Source organism: Lactuca virosa, chromosome 5 (assembly GCF_052849685.1).
Source record: "Lactuca virosa cultivar CGN04683 chromosome 5, Lactuca_virosa_CGN04683_v6, whole genome shotgun sequence".
NCBI classification, from domain to species: domain Eukaryota; kingdom Viridiplantae; phylum Streptophyta; class Magnoliopsida; order Asterales; family Asteraceae; genus Lactuca; species Lactuca virosa.
The window spans coordinates 412,465,267-412,480,229 of NC_136430.1; the positions used below are offsets into that span (position 1 = coordinate 412,465,267).

The 14,963-nt window shown below is 34.4% G+C and overlaps 1 long non-coding RNA gene across 1 annotated transcript; it reads left to right on the top strand.

The window, feature by feature from the left end:
• The first annotated feature begins 1,462 nt into the window (after positions 1-1,462).
• Positions 1,463-2,462, top strand: LOC145117158 (uncharacterized). Its single transcript, XR_013712530.1, has 2 exons — positions 1,463-1,893; positions 2,201-2,462. It is a non-coding gene; the product is annotated as an uncharacterized LOC145117158 (long non-coding RNA).
• Positions 2,463-14,963: the final 12,501 nt, after the last annotated feature.

The following is a 14,963-nucleotide window of genomic DNA, read 5'->3' on the forward strand; positions in this document are numbered from 1 at the left end:
GGTTGTCAGGGTTAAATAAACTTCCTATTATATCTAACCTTACTAGTAGAGGTTTAGATATTCCTTTGGCGACTTGCATGCTACGTGACGCGATGATTGAGTATATAAATCACATGTTTTTTGGTTGCTCGATCTTTGCTGATTTATTTCTTAATTTGAGGGCGTGGTGGGATATTCAAATTCCGACCTTTGATTCATTTGATGATTGAGATTTTTGGTTTTCTTCTGTGAGATTTTAGAATTTACATAAAGATTTGGATGCGTGTTTTTTTTCACTCTTTGGTATTGTACTTGGATTTTTAGGAATGATTTTCTCTTTGGTAAGGAGAAACCTAAAAAAGCTTTGTTATTTGGTAAAATTGTCTCCCATTCTTTTTGTTTGGTGTCTAGTAGGCCTAGAAATGGTGAATTGAATAGGGTAGGGTGGCTTCAAGATCTCAAATTGGCTATTTTCTTAATGTAATTGTTCTGTTTTTATTTCTAACTTCTTGCTAGTTTTTAATGGAATCTTTGTTGTTCTAAAAAGATAACAAAGTAGCGTCTTTTAAGATAATTTTTTCAAAAAATGTAACGACTTATATGATAATATCCCTTTAAATCGTTAATAAATATTTAAAATTTAAATTATATTTGAAACAAGTACGAAATATGAATTAGTAAACTACAAGAATAGTCGATATGATTTTGCATGTTTGGTCCTTTATTCTTTTTAAACTCACATCATCTTTATAGATTAGTTTTGTTTTGATTTTATTAGCTACCATACTTTTTCTAAAAACTTTTCTTTATTAGTCGTTTTACATTCTTAGTAAAAAATAAATTAAAGAGGTCATTCCACACCCCATCCCCTACACCACGGACGACCATCCCTCTGAAAACCAATGTTTTAAAATCGGGTTTTTAGTTGAATTGGTCTACTAACAATTCACGGTTCAACCGGTTCGACCACCGGTTCAACCGCCCGTCTACAACTGACAGTGGTGTGCGTAAGCATTCGAGTAGTGTACACTTTAGATAACCTAATCGATTGAGATATTCAATTTCTTTGGAAATATATTGTTTTTTAATGGGCTAAGTGAAGTTTTACTATTCAAGTCCAATAAACCGATTCAAACGGTTTTTATCGCTTCTATCACACCGGTTCAATCCGGTCTAAAACTTAACATAAAGTCGATCGTTGTTGAACCTCTCTTGTCCTCGGTTCCAGTCCGACCGTTTCAACCGACCGACTTGAACCAGTTTTTAAAACACTGCTGAAAACCTTATCACTTACGGACTTCCTTCCCAATCACCATTGATGACTACTCAACCTTTACACATTCAGGGGCTGCTTAGTAACCTCTTAATTGGAAAATTAAGAGGTATGCTCTTAAAAATTCAGATTCAGACCATTTGATAGGATCTTATTTTTTTTCTACTTAATAAAAAATATCCTCTTATTTTCTCAGACCTCATACTACATCTGAAAAAAAAGGCACATTCTACCCTCTACCCTCGTCACTCTTTTCTCCTCTCTTTTCATGCACAACATCTTCTCTATTTTCTACAGCTATCAAAGAACACATATTCTCTCCCTTGCACCTCGTTGGACTTATGCATGTCCTTATCGCATACCACCACCCTCGCATGCCCCCTTCTCCATCCCACTCACTCTCCAATCTGCAACCTCTGCTTGCCTCCATCTCCGATATACAACCTTCGTGTGTGTGTTCATCGATTTCAGTTAGAGGAACAAAATAGATTAGATAGATGGTGAGAACTAGAGGCATAAGGGTTATGGTGGTGTTCTGATGGTAATAGACAGCATATGGTGCCGAGGATTGCCGGGTTGGCCGGAATTGACAAGGAACAACCCCCAAATGAAGTGCTTGTATGTAATTGATCATTATAAAGGTAACCTTTCAAACTCTTACAGATTTGGAGCATCAATTTTGGTTTCTTTGCCTATAATATTAGTTGAACAAACTTTTTATTTGTAGTTTTACATGCACCCTATGTGTTTGATAAAATGCTTGACTGAAATCATGAAACAAGAATAATAAGCAATTAATATGTACTCATTTGTTAATGTTCTCTCTTAACATGTTTGCTATGGTTTGTGGATGCTAACATTAATTTCAATTTCTTTGCCTATAATCTCATCTGAAATCTGATATGCTTGAAAAACTAATGCTGAAAATTTGCATTTGTTTTTCTGAAGATGTGTAGGGATTGTTGGATGAAAAGGAAGCTCAAGGTATTTCTTGGAAAGTTTTCAAATTCTGATTTTTTTTGTGTGTTCTGTTAGATAAGTTCATAAGGGTATTGATAGATAAGCGTGTTGTACTTGCATGGTATGTAAACGAATCACGTTGTATACATGTAATGTGATCCATATAAGCACACAATTCATGCTAAAATACAAGAAATAACAATGTAATTTTATTGATTTTTTTTATCATAATATCATACTTTCATTCTTTCATATTAGATCATTGGATTTTGAAAATCTATTTAATTATAGCAATATCATCGAAAACAAAACAATTTTGATTAATATAATTGGATAGATTTATCAAACATTTATGTTTGATTTGGTTTTTTGTTTAATTTTGATTTATGTTTAATTTGGATTTTGCATGGTATATATATATATATATATATATATATATATATATATATATATATATATATATATATATATATATATATAGGGATAATGTCATAAAAAGCCTTAAGTTTGGCAGAAAATGTCTGTTTTACCCTTCGACAAAATTTTGGTTCGTTTATGCCGCAAACTTGTCATTTTTTTTTGTCAGTTTTGCTCTTTTTACCTGTAATAGCAGGTTTCCAAATTACCATGAATTATTTTTTGCGAAAAAGCCCTTAAGTTTACAAATATTTTGCAAAAAAACCCTTAAGATTATAAACATATAAAATATAAATATATATTCAAAATTTGACAAAACTAAATAGTTTTTTAAAATTTAAATGTCAAAAGTTAATATCAAATTAACATAAGTTTTACTGTACTTATATTATGAAATCAAAACTGAAACATATTTTTAGTTTTACGTACGATAAATTTTATATTGGTTCGATATAAACTTTTTATATTTAAATTTTAAAAAACTTAACTAGTTTTATCAAAATTTGAATATATTCCTTAATTAATACTTCAACTTTTAAAGCAAAATTAACAAACGTCTCTTAGTTAATAATTAATTATGCTAAAATAGTTAAACATATGAATAATATGACATTAATTACATTCAATTAATTTTTATAAAAAGAAAATAAAAATATTTTATATGTTTAAAAGGTTTGTATTTCAGAAATAATAACATATCTTATATATATATATATATATATATATATATATATATATATATATATACACACACACACACACACACACACACACACACACACACACACACACACACACACTGTTTACTCGCGCCAAACAACAGGTGCGAATAGTTTTTAAATAAATTAGTTTGTACAGGAGATTAGTTATTTTGCGCATACAATTTACTACATCTAAACAATTATCAATAAAAGTCATGCTAGTAGAAACAGAATCAATAAGAATTAAAAATCAAAAATTGGGATTTTTTACAAATGTACATGAACACATGTTTGATTATGCATTATTAATTATGCAACACTTATATATACACCACATTTGATGTATAGAATTCACTGTCGTTGAATTGTTCGTCAGACTTCACTAATACTTTTGTATTGATACGTGATATCCCTCTGGATAATGACACATATAGTTGGCCATGCGAGAAAACCGATTCTGGAAGATAAATACCTACATTTGGAATTGTTTGTACATGAGCTTTGTTAATTGTCAATGCGAAACATAATCGAACTGGAAATTGTTTTCTCTTCAGCTTGAATGAGAACATGTCATCTTCAGACGGACAATGATTAGTTTCAATTCAACGATTAATTTGTTTTAGGAAACATGTCATATTAAAAATAAGACTCAATGTATTGGCAAGTATCACTAAGCATTAGTTTTTTTCGACGGATAATGATTAGTTTGCTAGAGGAAATATGTCATATTAAAAATAAGAAACAATGTTTTGGAAAGTATCACCAAACACAATGGGGTGGACGACGATTAGTATGTTGCTTTTATTTGTAAAAAATAAAAGTATGTTGTTATTTTTGGTTAAGAATAAATTTATATTGTTGTTTTGGGTTAAAAAAATAGTATGTATGATGTTTAAAATAATAGACAATACGTACGTCCTTTTTAGTAGTTATATGGTTTGGGTTTTTTGATTTTGAAGTTACTTGTTAGTAGTTTTATGGCTAGGTGAAAATAGTTTTCTTTCGACTAATCTTTTTTAGGAGACCTCGAATTTATTTCCTTAGTTGGTTGATTTTTTAAAAGCAATTAAACAAATGACCAAAAATGACGGTGGAACAACCAGCCTTGGACGCAATAATCACACAAAAAACCATTAGCATATTTGAAATTAAAAAAAAAAAAAATCTAAAGGATTTTGATTTTAAAGAATTTAATTTCTTTTATCAATTTGGTTCATAGTATTTGGAATAGAATTAAAGTTCATCTTATGTTAAATCTTGTTGGATTTATAATATCTCAAAATATTTGGAGTGAATATTTTTATCACTATTTGGTTTCCATTTAGGAAGGGTAGCCTTGGGCATTTGGAATAATCATATGCTACGAAAATGTGTTTTTACAGGAAAAAAATTGTGGTTATTTTGATGATAAATTGGATTTGTCATTTCGAAGAAAATCTATATTTTTTATTCCAATAAAGAACGATCAAATGACAACTTTTGCTTTATAAATTCTCTTACATTGAGCTAAATGTGACAATTAGCATGTGGAACACAAGGTAGATTACCTAATCAAAATTTGAATGTGAAAAAAATAATAAAGAACATGATTTACAAGGAAAAGTATTACTTTATAGATCTATAATCTTTTTCTTTTTTCTAAATGTAAACAATTATTATCATAACTCAGAGTAAAACATATATCAAATGGACACCATAATTAATTTTTCCTAAAACAATGTGAATTTCTAAAATCTAATAACCTTTAAAAAGAATCAATTAGAGAGATAGGGAAAACCGTATCAAACTGCAAAAAGGTCCCAAAGGCATAAGAACAAATAGTTAGGGTCTAATCTTTTTAGGATTAGAAGAAAGAAAAAAGGATGATAGGGAACTCCTATAGAAATATAGAAATTAAGCCAATTCAGTATCCTAACCTAACCAACCTTCTTGAAAAAATCTTGAATCTCCAGGGCTCCATCTACAAATCAATTTTAGCTTAAAATTAGCCATGTGGACTGCCGTTAACCACTATATTTACAACACAATCAAAACATTATATAATTAGGTGTTGTTACATGTGTTAAGTGGTAACATTTGGGCTTGTATGCAGAAAATGAAAGTAGAAACACTAATCAAACAAGGTTACTTCAAGTGGAATGAAAGAACACTAACTTATCTTTGTTGCAGACAGTAAACACACACATTTGGCAACCAATTATATAACTCTCTCTGCAGATAACTAATTTATAATGAAAACAAAAGATCCATACACTCAAATTCCATATTTTATTACTCATCTTTACTAATAAAAAGATACAATTTGAAAACATGCTACCATTATCGAATTTATCAAACTCAAAAAGGCCTAGCTTTGTTCAATTTTTCATTTTGGACAAGCATTTTGAATATCATCCCAATCAAGTCATCACAATTAGGTTGTAATGCTTCAGAGTTGATGGAGAAATTAGAAATTGGAAAAAAAACACAATAAACATAATCATACCTTAAACCCAAATTTTCAAAAATCCATACTTTTGATGTGAATATAGAGTTTACCAGAGGAATGACATTTTTCGAAGGTGGTGAGGTGTTTGAGTGACCAGAAAGAGAGAGAACCGATGCTCAATGTATGTGTTTGTTCCTGATTCGATAGTTTAGGGAGATGAGAACACACCCACATAGAGATATGAAATTATGGTGGTGTGGGATCGATTGGTGACCAAATTGAAAATCGCTATTATTAAATCTTAGCAGCATTAGAAAGCCTTAACTTTCAAAACCGAGATTCTGAACATAAACATACAAAACAAAATAAAATCAGAGAAAATAAGCATACCCCTTTAGATTATACGGGAATCCAAAGGAACTAAAGAGGAATGAACATACAATGGTTTGAATCGATTAGTGTTTCTTATGGTGAGAGAGATAGATCGAAGCTGAAGAGATGGACATGGAATTGTCTGTTCCCGAAGAGGCACAACAAACAAACATATAAATGTCAGATTTTTAAAATAAGAGAACGAAGCTACATGGATCATTCATTGACAACACAATCAAGCCTTCTAGTTCTTTTATTGCGACATATATGTGTGGCTAAAGGCGGCTTTATAGAGTATTTCCACTTGACCGATTCAATTGACAGAACTTGAGGAATAACGATTCTTCTTTGACTATTGACCAGCTCAATTTGAAGACGAGAGCGGAAGACCTATCCAAAACGTGCATAATTCAATAACTTGTTGATCGGATAAGATGGTTTTTTTGTATGCATAAATTCATTGTACAAATTGCATTTGGGCATGTACCTCTTATATATATATATATATATATATATATATATATATATATATATATATATATATATATATACACACGGTAAATTTTTTTTTGTTAGGAAGGTAAGAAGTTTTTTTCGGCATATTTTTTTTGGCAAACAAAACAAATGAATCAATAGATGAATCAAAAATAATATGACTCACACAAAAAATTCTCGAAAAAAAATCTTGAAGATTCATTCTACGATGATTTTGTTATTATTCACTAAAATTGTCGTAAAAGTGAGTTTTTTTCTTGATTTACTTAAAAATGAATCATGAAGGTGTTTTTTGGGAATTTTTTATTGTGAATAATTCTACTTTTGAATCATCTAGTGATTCATTTTGTTTGTTTGCTAATATGTATATAGAAAATTTCTTACCTTCCTACCAAAATTCTCTTTCTTATTTGATCATATATATATATATATATATATATATATATATATATATATATATATATATAATCCGGTGTATGTGCGTCCAATATAGAAGTTTACATCCATTCCCTTGGCCGTTGATCATTATGATTTCTGACGCTCACGATTGGTTCCTTGGTTCCTTGTTAATAATGGTTCTCTATTGAACCTCACTATATATATATATATATATATATATATATATATATATATATATATATATATATATATATATATATATATATATATATATATATATAACATCCTAAAAACCAAGACAAAATTTTAAAACCATTCCAAAAATCCATAAGTTTTACTAAATAATTTCTCAAAAGTCACTATCATTAATCAGAGTATCCCAAAATCGTAAAACACATAAAATCCAGGATGACGTGCACGCTCAAGCCTTTGCCTTGCCCCTGCCCTTTGAAATACCTGAAACCATAACAATCAGACTGTAAGTCAAAGCTTAGTGAGTTCCCCAAAGTATCACACACAACCAACCAGATAACAACATGCATATATGAGCCTTTAGCCTGACTGGACCGCCTCGCATGGCCTACAACCTATATGGACCGCTCTCTGGGCCTTCGGCCTGACTGGACTTCCTCGCATTCCTTTAGTCTATCTGGACAACCCCTGGTATCTTGGCCTTCAGCACAAAGCATGATCTCCTCAACCCAACAAACCATAACATGTCGATATATACAATAACAATCAATAACTAGCAAGTGCTGTAATCATACAGATCTACCGGTCTAACACATAATCAGTTAACGCATGTAATCATACAGATCTACCGGTCTATCATATAACCAACATAACATTAATCCAATATATCAAGATACATAATCGAGTGGTCGGCATTGGTGCATTCGAGCCACAAATATAGTGAGGAAAACTCACCTCACACTCTAAAAGATAGCTGAACAGATCACTGCCCCAAATGCTGCCTCTACAGGTCACCTATATATTTAACAGGGACCCAAATCTCAAACTACTATTCAAATTACCCAAAATGCCCTTAGGTCAAATTTGATCAAAACCCTAGTCAAAGGTATAAGTCAAAGAAAGTCAAGGCCCACATTATGCTGAGTACGCACTACATACTCCATATGTATGCATGACGTACCTGACTTCAGCCTTGTATGTGTTGCGTACCACTTAGGTACGCCCAACGTACGCAAGGCAGATCCAATTTCCTATTAAGCACTTATTCTCTTAAGATCTTTCTTCCAAAGCTCAGATCTGAATCCAAATGACATTCTAAATCATAAAGTTTCCAACTTTATGACTTTGCATGGCAAGAAAGTGCCCCAAACGAAAATCCTAACTTATTACACAACTCCAAGCTTCATATCTCTTGTATGGTGAAAGGAAAGAATCAAGATGACATTTTAATGAATCAAAGCACCCAAAAACGTGTGAAAGGACAACTCATTTGGTCTAGAGTTGGAGGCTCAAGAACTCATATATATACAAAGATTATGTGACCAAAAGGCACAAAACTCAAGAACTAGCAAGATATAATAAAGTATTCATCAAGTTTCAAGCTTTATACCTTCTGGAGCTGAGAAAAGCAATGTAGGCTCTGGATCTACAAGTTTGAGCTCCAAAAATCAAAAAGCTTGGACTTCTCTTTCTTACAAAATGCACCCAAAACCCATAAAAAGGCTCAAGATTTTCTCTAGGGGGCTAGGTTTCGAGTTGGAGGCTCAAGAGGGTAGACGCTTAAAACTACGAAATTAGGGTTTTAACACTGCGGCGGTACGCCCAGTCATAAGTTACGCCCATCGTAACCCCCTAAAAACACGCCCCCTTCAGCCAGTACGCCCAACATACTACCTAGTGTACGCCCAACGTACTGCCCTCGCTTTTCCAGCTTAACTTCAAACAACCATAACATCTTCGTTTCAACTTCGTTTTCAATGATCTTTATATCCACGGAAAGCTAACGACGAGCTCTACAACTCTATCTTGATACTTACGAATAAAAACATCTCGAACTAAAATCCTTAATTTATGCAAGAAGCCCAAAACATAACCTTTCTCATTTTACCCCTCAACTTCCATCAAACAATCCAAGGTTTAAATCGCTTATCCAACATCATACACTTACAATAGAGTCTAAAATTCATTCCATTGAAGACCCAGGCCTCCATTTGATCCCTTTATTGTCCACAATCTTGAAATAAGAACTTCAAGATAAAACCACTCCAGCCAGGAACTCTCAGAACTACAATTGCAAACCAAATACGATAATATACTCCCCGAGACGGGAACCGATCAGTCTAAACTTTAGAAACCATACCCTAGGGCCGATGATCATCCAAACGTTGTATTTACCCCCAGTTCCCTGACTAGGAACACCACCCAACCATGAAGAAAGAATACTCAAAACATCCTGATTGTGAATTTCCCCAAACTCCAAATTCTGAAAATCATGCCTGAAAACCTTGTATACATACTTGAATTCCCGACAAGTTATCACCGACCCGCTATCACCACGAGTATAATGATGGTCAATCCAAGAATTCTCACGTTGTGTCCAAATCCTTGATCAGCTCAGGTGTATACCCACCTGACAAAACACTCGAGACATTTACAACGAACTTCATGACTCGAGATTTCAAAACTGATACCCAACATTGATAAACCAACCCCTAAAAAATCACCCTCTAGAAAACAGGCTCCACAATTGTAAACATTCATCAAGCGACTTCCGATGTACCGTTAATACATCCACCGAAACAAACTTCTACTATCCTTAAGATCCAACCCAGCTGGTAATGGAGTCTCCTGACTCCCAACAATGCACTAACACCCAAACATGCCAATAAGACTAACGATCTTGAGACCTAAGAGTCTCAATCAAATGAATACCAGGTCCCACCCATATGAAACATACAACCACTGGCTCACGACACACCGTGACACTTTCTAACCACTAAAACGATAAGCTCATAGCACTACACCGATCTTGCCGTCATTCCATCATTAGCCTGAAAACTTACCACCAGCACCACAGGGGCCTAAAGATACTTAACCGTCAATACACCATCTTGCAGGAACCCAATCAACATCCTTCTTAATGCTGACCGAACACAACACATGACATACCCTTTTATCATGCACAATTCTGTTCACAGCACAAGCTGCTACCAATGCAAAATCAAACGAAAACATGGTCGCACACAACTAGAGAATGGGATAGGCTGTCACACTCTTGTTCCAATTCAAAGGCTATAACCCAAATAAGAACCATGCATATAATTCAAACTAAGTGCTCCATTGCTATCTTGCCCAGTCCACATACACCCCGCATGACAATATCTAATGAACTTACCACAATACACACCCTTAAGGGAACCCATAATCAACCTTGGATCTACTGCGTTACTTTTTCCTCACAACCTTACCCAAAGGGTGAAGTACCAGTAGATCTAACGAAATGACGAACCTCAATCATTAACAAAAACATCCTCATGGACAAACGAAACAAGATCCCATACCTTGATTGAGGCTGAACAGATCTCATCGATACATAATCCAATGATCCAATACACTACTGAACCAAAACACACATGGAGCTAAACATGCCCAACTCTGAAGCTGATTTACCGATTAACAGCTGCCCAGCTTAGGCTATAGACAGCAATCTATACAACAACCTGAAAAATCCCACAACAACCGATACTCAATCTGAGCGACCCTGGCACCTCCTGATATATTCATAAGTATCCCAAAAGGAACCAATGGCTACAACGAGTTCCTTGACCAACCACTTCCTGCCGCGAGACGACTCGTGCATTTCATGAGTAGATACATCTGATGACAACTTGCTCTACACCCCCGACTTGACCAAATCTTGAATCGGTACATACCATCCTTGACTCTTGCAATGTATAACACAATGCAAGATGATCTTCCAGATAAAGACCAAGCAAACCCAAAGAGATTCTGAATCTCATATGGAGACCTCGGAAACTTCCAATCATAACCACTTCTAACATCAAGAATCCCATGCAGATGCACAATCAATAATTCTGACAGTCCGTTCATAGCACCGATTCTCTATCTAGAAACAAATGGACTACCATTACCTCGTCCATAAATCCCTAACCACCAATTCATCATGAGGATCATTCATATATATAAGAGGCATCACTCTCATAGTCTGGATACATCAGATACAAAAAAAGTTGTCACTCCCGATTTACTTCCCTGATCACCTGAAACCATCAACCAGCACCTGACATGGCTATGTCCAAAGAAAGCAGACCCTTGATCTCATCTCAAGGCAACCATAACACAAGAATCCTATTGTGCATTCCTACACTGTCATACTACCACTAAAGACCGCAACCATCTAGCCTCATGTTGGGTCTACATCCAACTCTGAAAATTACATGTCTGATCTCTCTTTCCTCCGAACATGGAAAGTTGGAAGAACATAGCCCTCACCGTAGATAGTGACATTCCAATCCATCTGCCAGTCACTCAACCTCCGGCTGCAATCCTTGAGCCGGTTATAACAATCGCTTCTTTCTTGAGTCCCACGACTCAACTAGCACTACCTCGAGCAAGGCCTTCGAGACCTCGAAATTGACTAACTCACCTAGGTCTAAAGGATTTTGATTTTAAAGAATTTAATTTATTTTATCAATTTGGTTCATAGTATTTGGAATAGAATTAAAGTTCATCTTATGTTAAATCTTGTTGGATTTATAATATCTCAAAGTATTTGGAGTGAATATTTTTATCACTATTTGGTTTCCATTTAGGAAGGGTAGCCTTGGGCATTTGGAATAATCATATGCTACGAAAATGTGTTTTTACAGGAAAAAAATTGTGGTTATTTTGATGATAAATTGGATTTGTCATTTCGAAGAAAATCTATATTTTTTATTCCAATAAAGAACGATCAAATGACAACTTTTGCTTTATAAATTCTCTTACATTGAGCTAAATGTGACAATTAGCATGTGGAACACAAGGTAGATTACCTAATCAAAATTTAATTGTGAAAAAATAATAAAGAACATGATTTACAAGGAAAAGTATTACTTTATAGATCTATAATCTTTTTCTTTTTTCTAAATGTAAACAATTATTATCATAACTCAGAGTAAAACATATATCAAATGGACACCATAATTAATTTTTCCTAAAACAATGTGAATTTCTAAAATCTAATAACCTTTAAAAAGAATCAATTAGAGAGATAGGGAAAACCGTATCAAACTGCAAAAAGGTCCCAAAGGCATAAGAACAAATAGTTAGGGTCTAATCTTTTTAGGATTAGAAGAAAGAAAAAGGATGATAGGGAACTCCTATAGAAATATAGCAATTAAGCCAATTCAGTATCCTAACCTAACCAACCTTCTTGAAAAGATCTTGAATCTCCAGGGCTCCATCTACAAATCAATTTTAGCTTAAAATTAGCCATGTGGACTGCCGTTAACCACTATATTTACAACACAATCAAAACATTATATAATTAGGTGTTGTTACATGTGTTAAGTGGTAACATTTGGGCTTGTATGCAGAAAATGAAAGTAGAAACACTAATCAAACAAGGTTACTTCAAGTGGAATGAAAGAACACTAACTTATCTTTGTTGCAGACAGTAAACACACACATTTGGCAACCAATTATATAACTCTCTCTGCAGATAACTAATTTATAATGAAAACAAAAGATCCATACACTCAAATACCATATTTTATTACTCATCTTTACTAATAAAAAGATAAAATTTGAAAACATGCTACCATTATCGAATTTATCAAACTCAAAAAGGCCTAGGTTTGTTCAATTTTTCATTTTGGACAATCATTTTGAATATCATCCCAATCAAGTCATCACAATTAGGTTGTAATGCTTCAGAGTTGATGGAGAAATTAGAAATTGGAAAAAAACACAATAAACATAATCATACCTTAAACCCAAATTTTCAAAAATCCATACTTTTGATGTGAATATAGAGTTTACCAGAGGAATGACGTTTGTCGAAGGTGGTGAGGTGTTTGAGTGACCAGAAAGAGAGAGAACTGATGCTCAATGTATGTATGTGTTCCTGATTCGATAGTTTAGGGAGATGAGAACACACCCACATAGAGATATGATATTATGGTGGTGTGGGATCGATTGGTGACCAAATTGAAAATCGCTATCATTAAATCTTAGCAGCATTAGAAAGCCTTAACTTTCAAAACCGAGATTAAACCCAAACTAACATGGCCACTAAGGCCCAAAAAATCACCAGACTCATCCTCAGCCTGAACAACCATAACCAAAAGATCGACAGATAAAGAAACACTGCCACGAATCATGGTATCAAACAATGCTATCTACCCTCAACCAGTTCCTTAGAATCCCCGTGACTTCTCTCGATTCGAGTATGGATCCTGTGCTTCCAGTAGTATGGGCCCAATACTACCTTCCACACCCATCCATACTTTCCTCAAGAAGCATCCCGAGTCCTCTAAGTCATCTACTCCTAATAATTCTCCCAATACCCGCTAAACAACATATCACCCGCACTAAAGCACTTCCTAGGCTCTCCTAGGATCCCCACATCACTCCGCCATCGGCTGAAAGAAGACTCCTCTTAATGTCAGCTATCTACTTCATGAATACAATTGCACGCAACAAAACTTAAATAATCTTAGGCTAAAAGACTCAACCCCATAACGGTTAGACTCAGACGAGAGCTGCACAATAGGACCAATTCTTTCACTCTAAGATTATTTAACCTTTGTAGCATGTAACTTAACATATTTATGTAGTAGTTAACTCACATCAATACGTGTCCCACAAAGCACAAGGCAAGCAACATTCGAGCAATGAAACCGACTGACAGTAGAACATCATAAAAACCAGGAAGATCCTCACACACAATTCCTAACCAATAGGCCCAAGCATCCAGGATACACATACACGCTATATCCACTCTCTCGAGAGTAACCAACAATTCCTTACTTGCTGGATTTCTTCTACAACCACACTCACTCATGAAACTTCCACCAACTTTACAGCCGCTTTTTCCTACTAATCATACATAACGATGGATTCCATAGACAGCCGAATATTTGATTCTACCCTAAGCCCACAACCGGACGAGGAGCAAGAAATAAGGCTAAATCAAACATTCTCAAGCTATAAAATCTTAATTATGTACAACCATTATGCACACACTAAGCAACTACAGTAATGATGTCAATTCCATCTAGCATACAAGAGATCCTCTTAGGCTATTAGGCATCACACACCAGACAATTCTATCATGCAATTCCTGAGGATCCCTAGCCTACAAACTAGCATGCAATTTTATCATAATCATCATAAGAAAATAACAGTCTGGGTATCTTGGGGTACACTTTCTTGCTCCGGTTGATCGTACACATCTCATCCTTCTTTGGTTACCTTTGAAAACAATTTGAAAACTTTTACAGATCCTTAGTTTGAGTCTGCATTCACACGAATGCTCATCCAATTCACTCAAATCAAGGCTATGATACCAACTTGTAACATCCCAAAAATCAAGGCAAAATTTTCATTTTTAAAACCATTCCAAAAATCCATAAGTTTTATAAAACAAGTTCTCAAAATTTACTATCATGAATCGCAGTATCCGAAAATCGTAAAACACATAAAATCCAAGATGATGTGCACGGTAAAGCGTTTGCCTTGCCCCTGCCCTCTGAAATACCTGAAACCATAATAATCAAACTGTAAGCCAAAGCTTAGTGACTTTCCCCAAAGTACCACACACAACCAACCAGATAACAACATGCATATATGATCCTTCAGGCTGACTCGACCGCCTCGCAGGACCTACAACTTATCTGGACCGATCTCTGGGCCTTCAGCCTGACTGGAACGCCTTTCAGGCAATCAATCTATCCAGACCGCC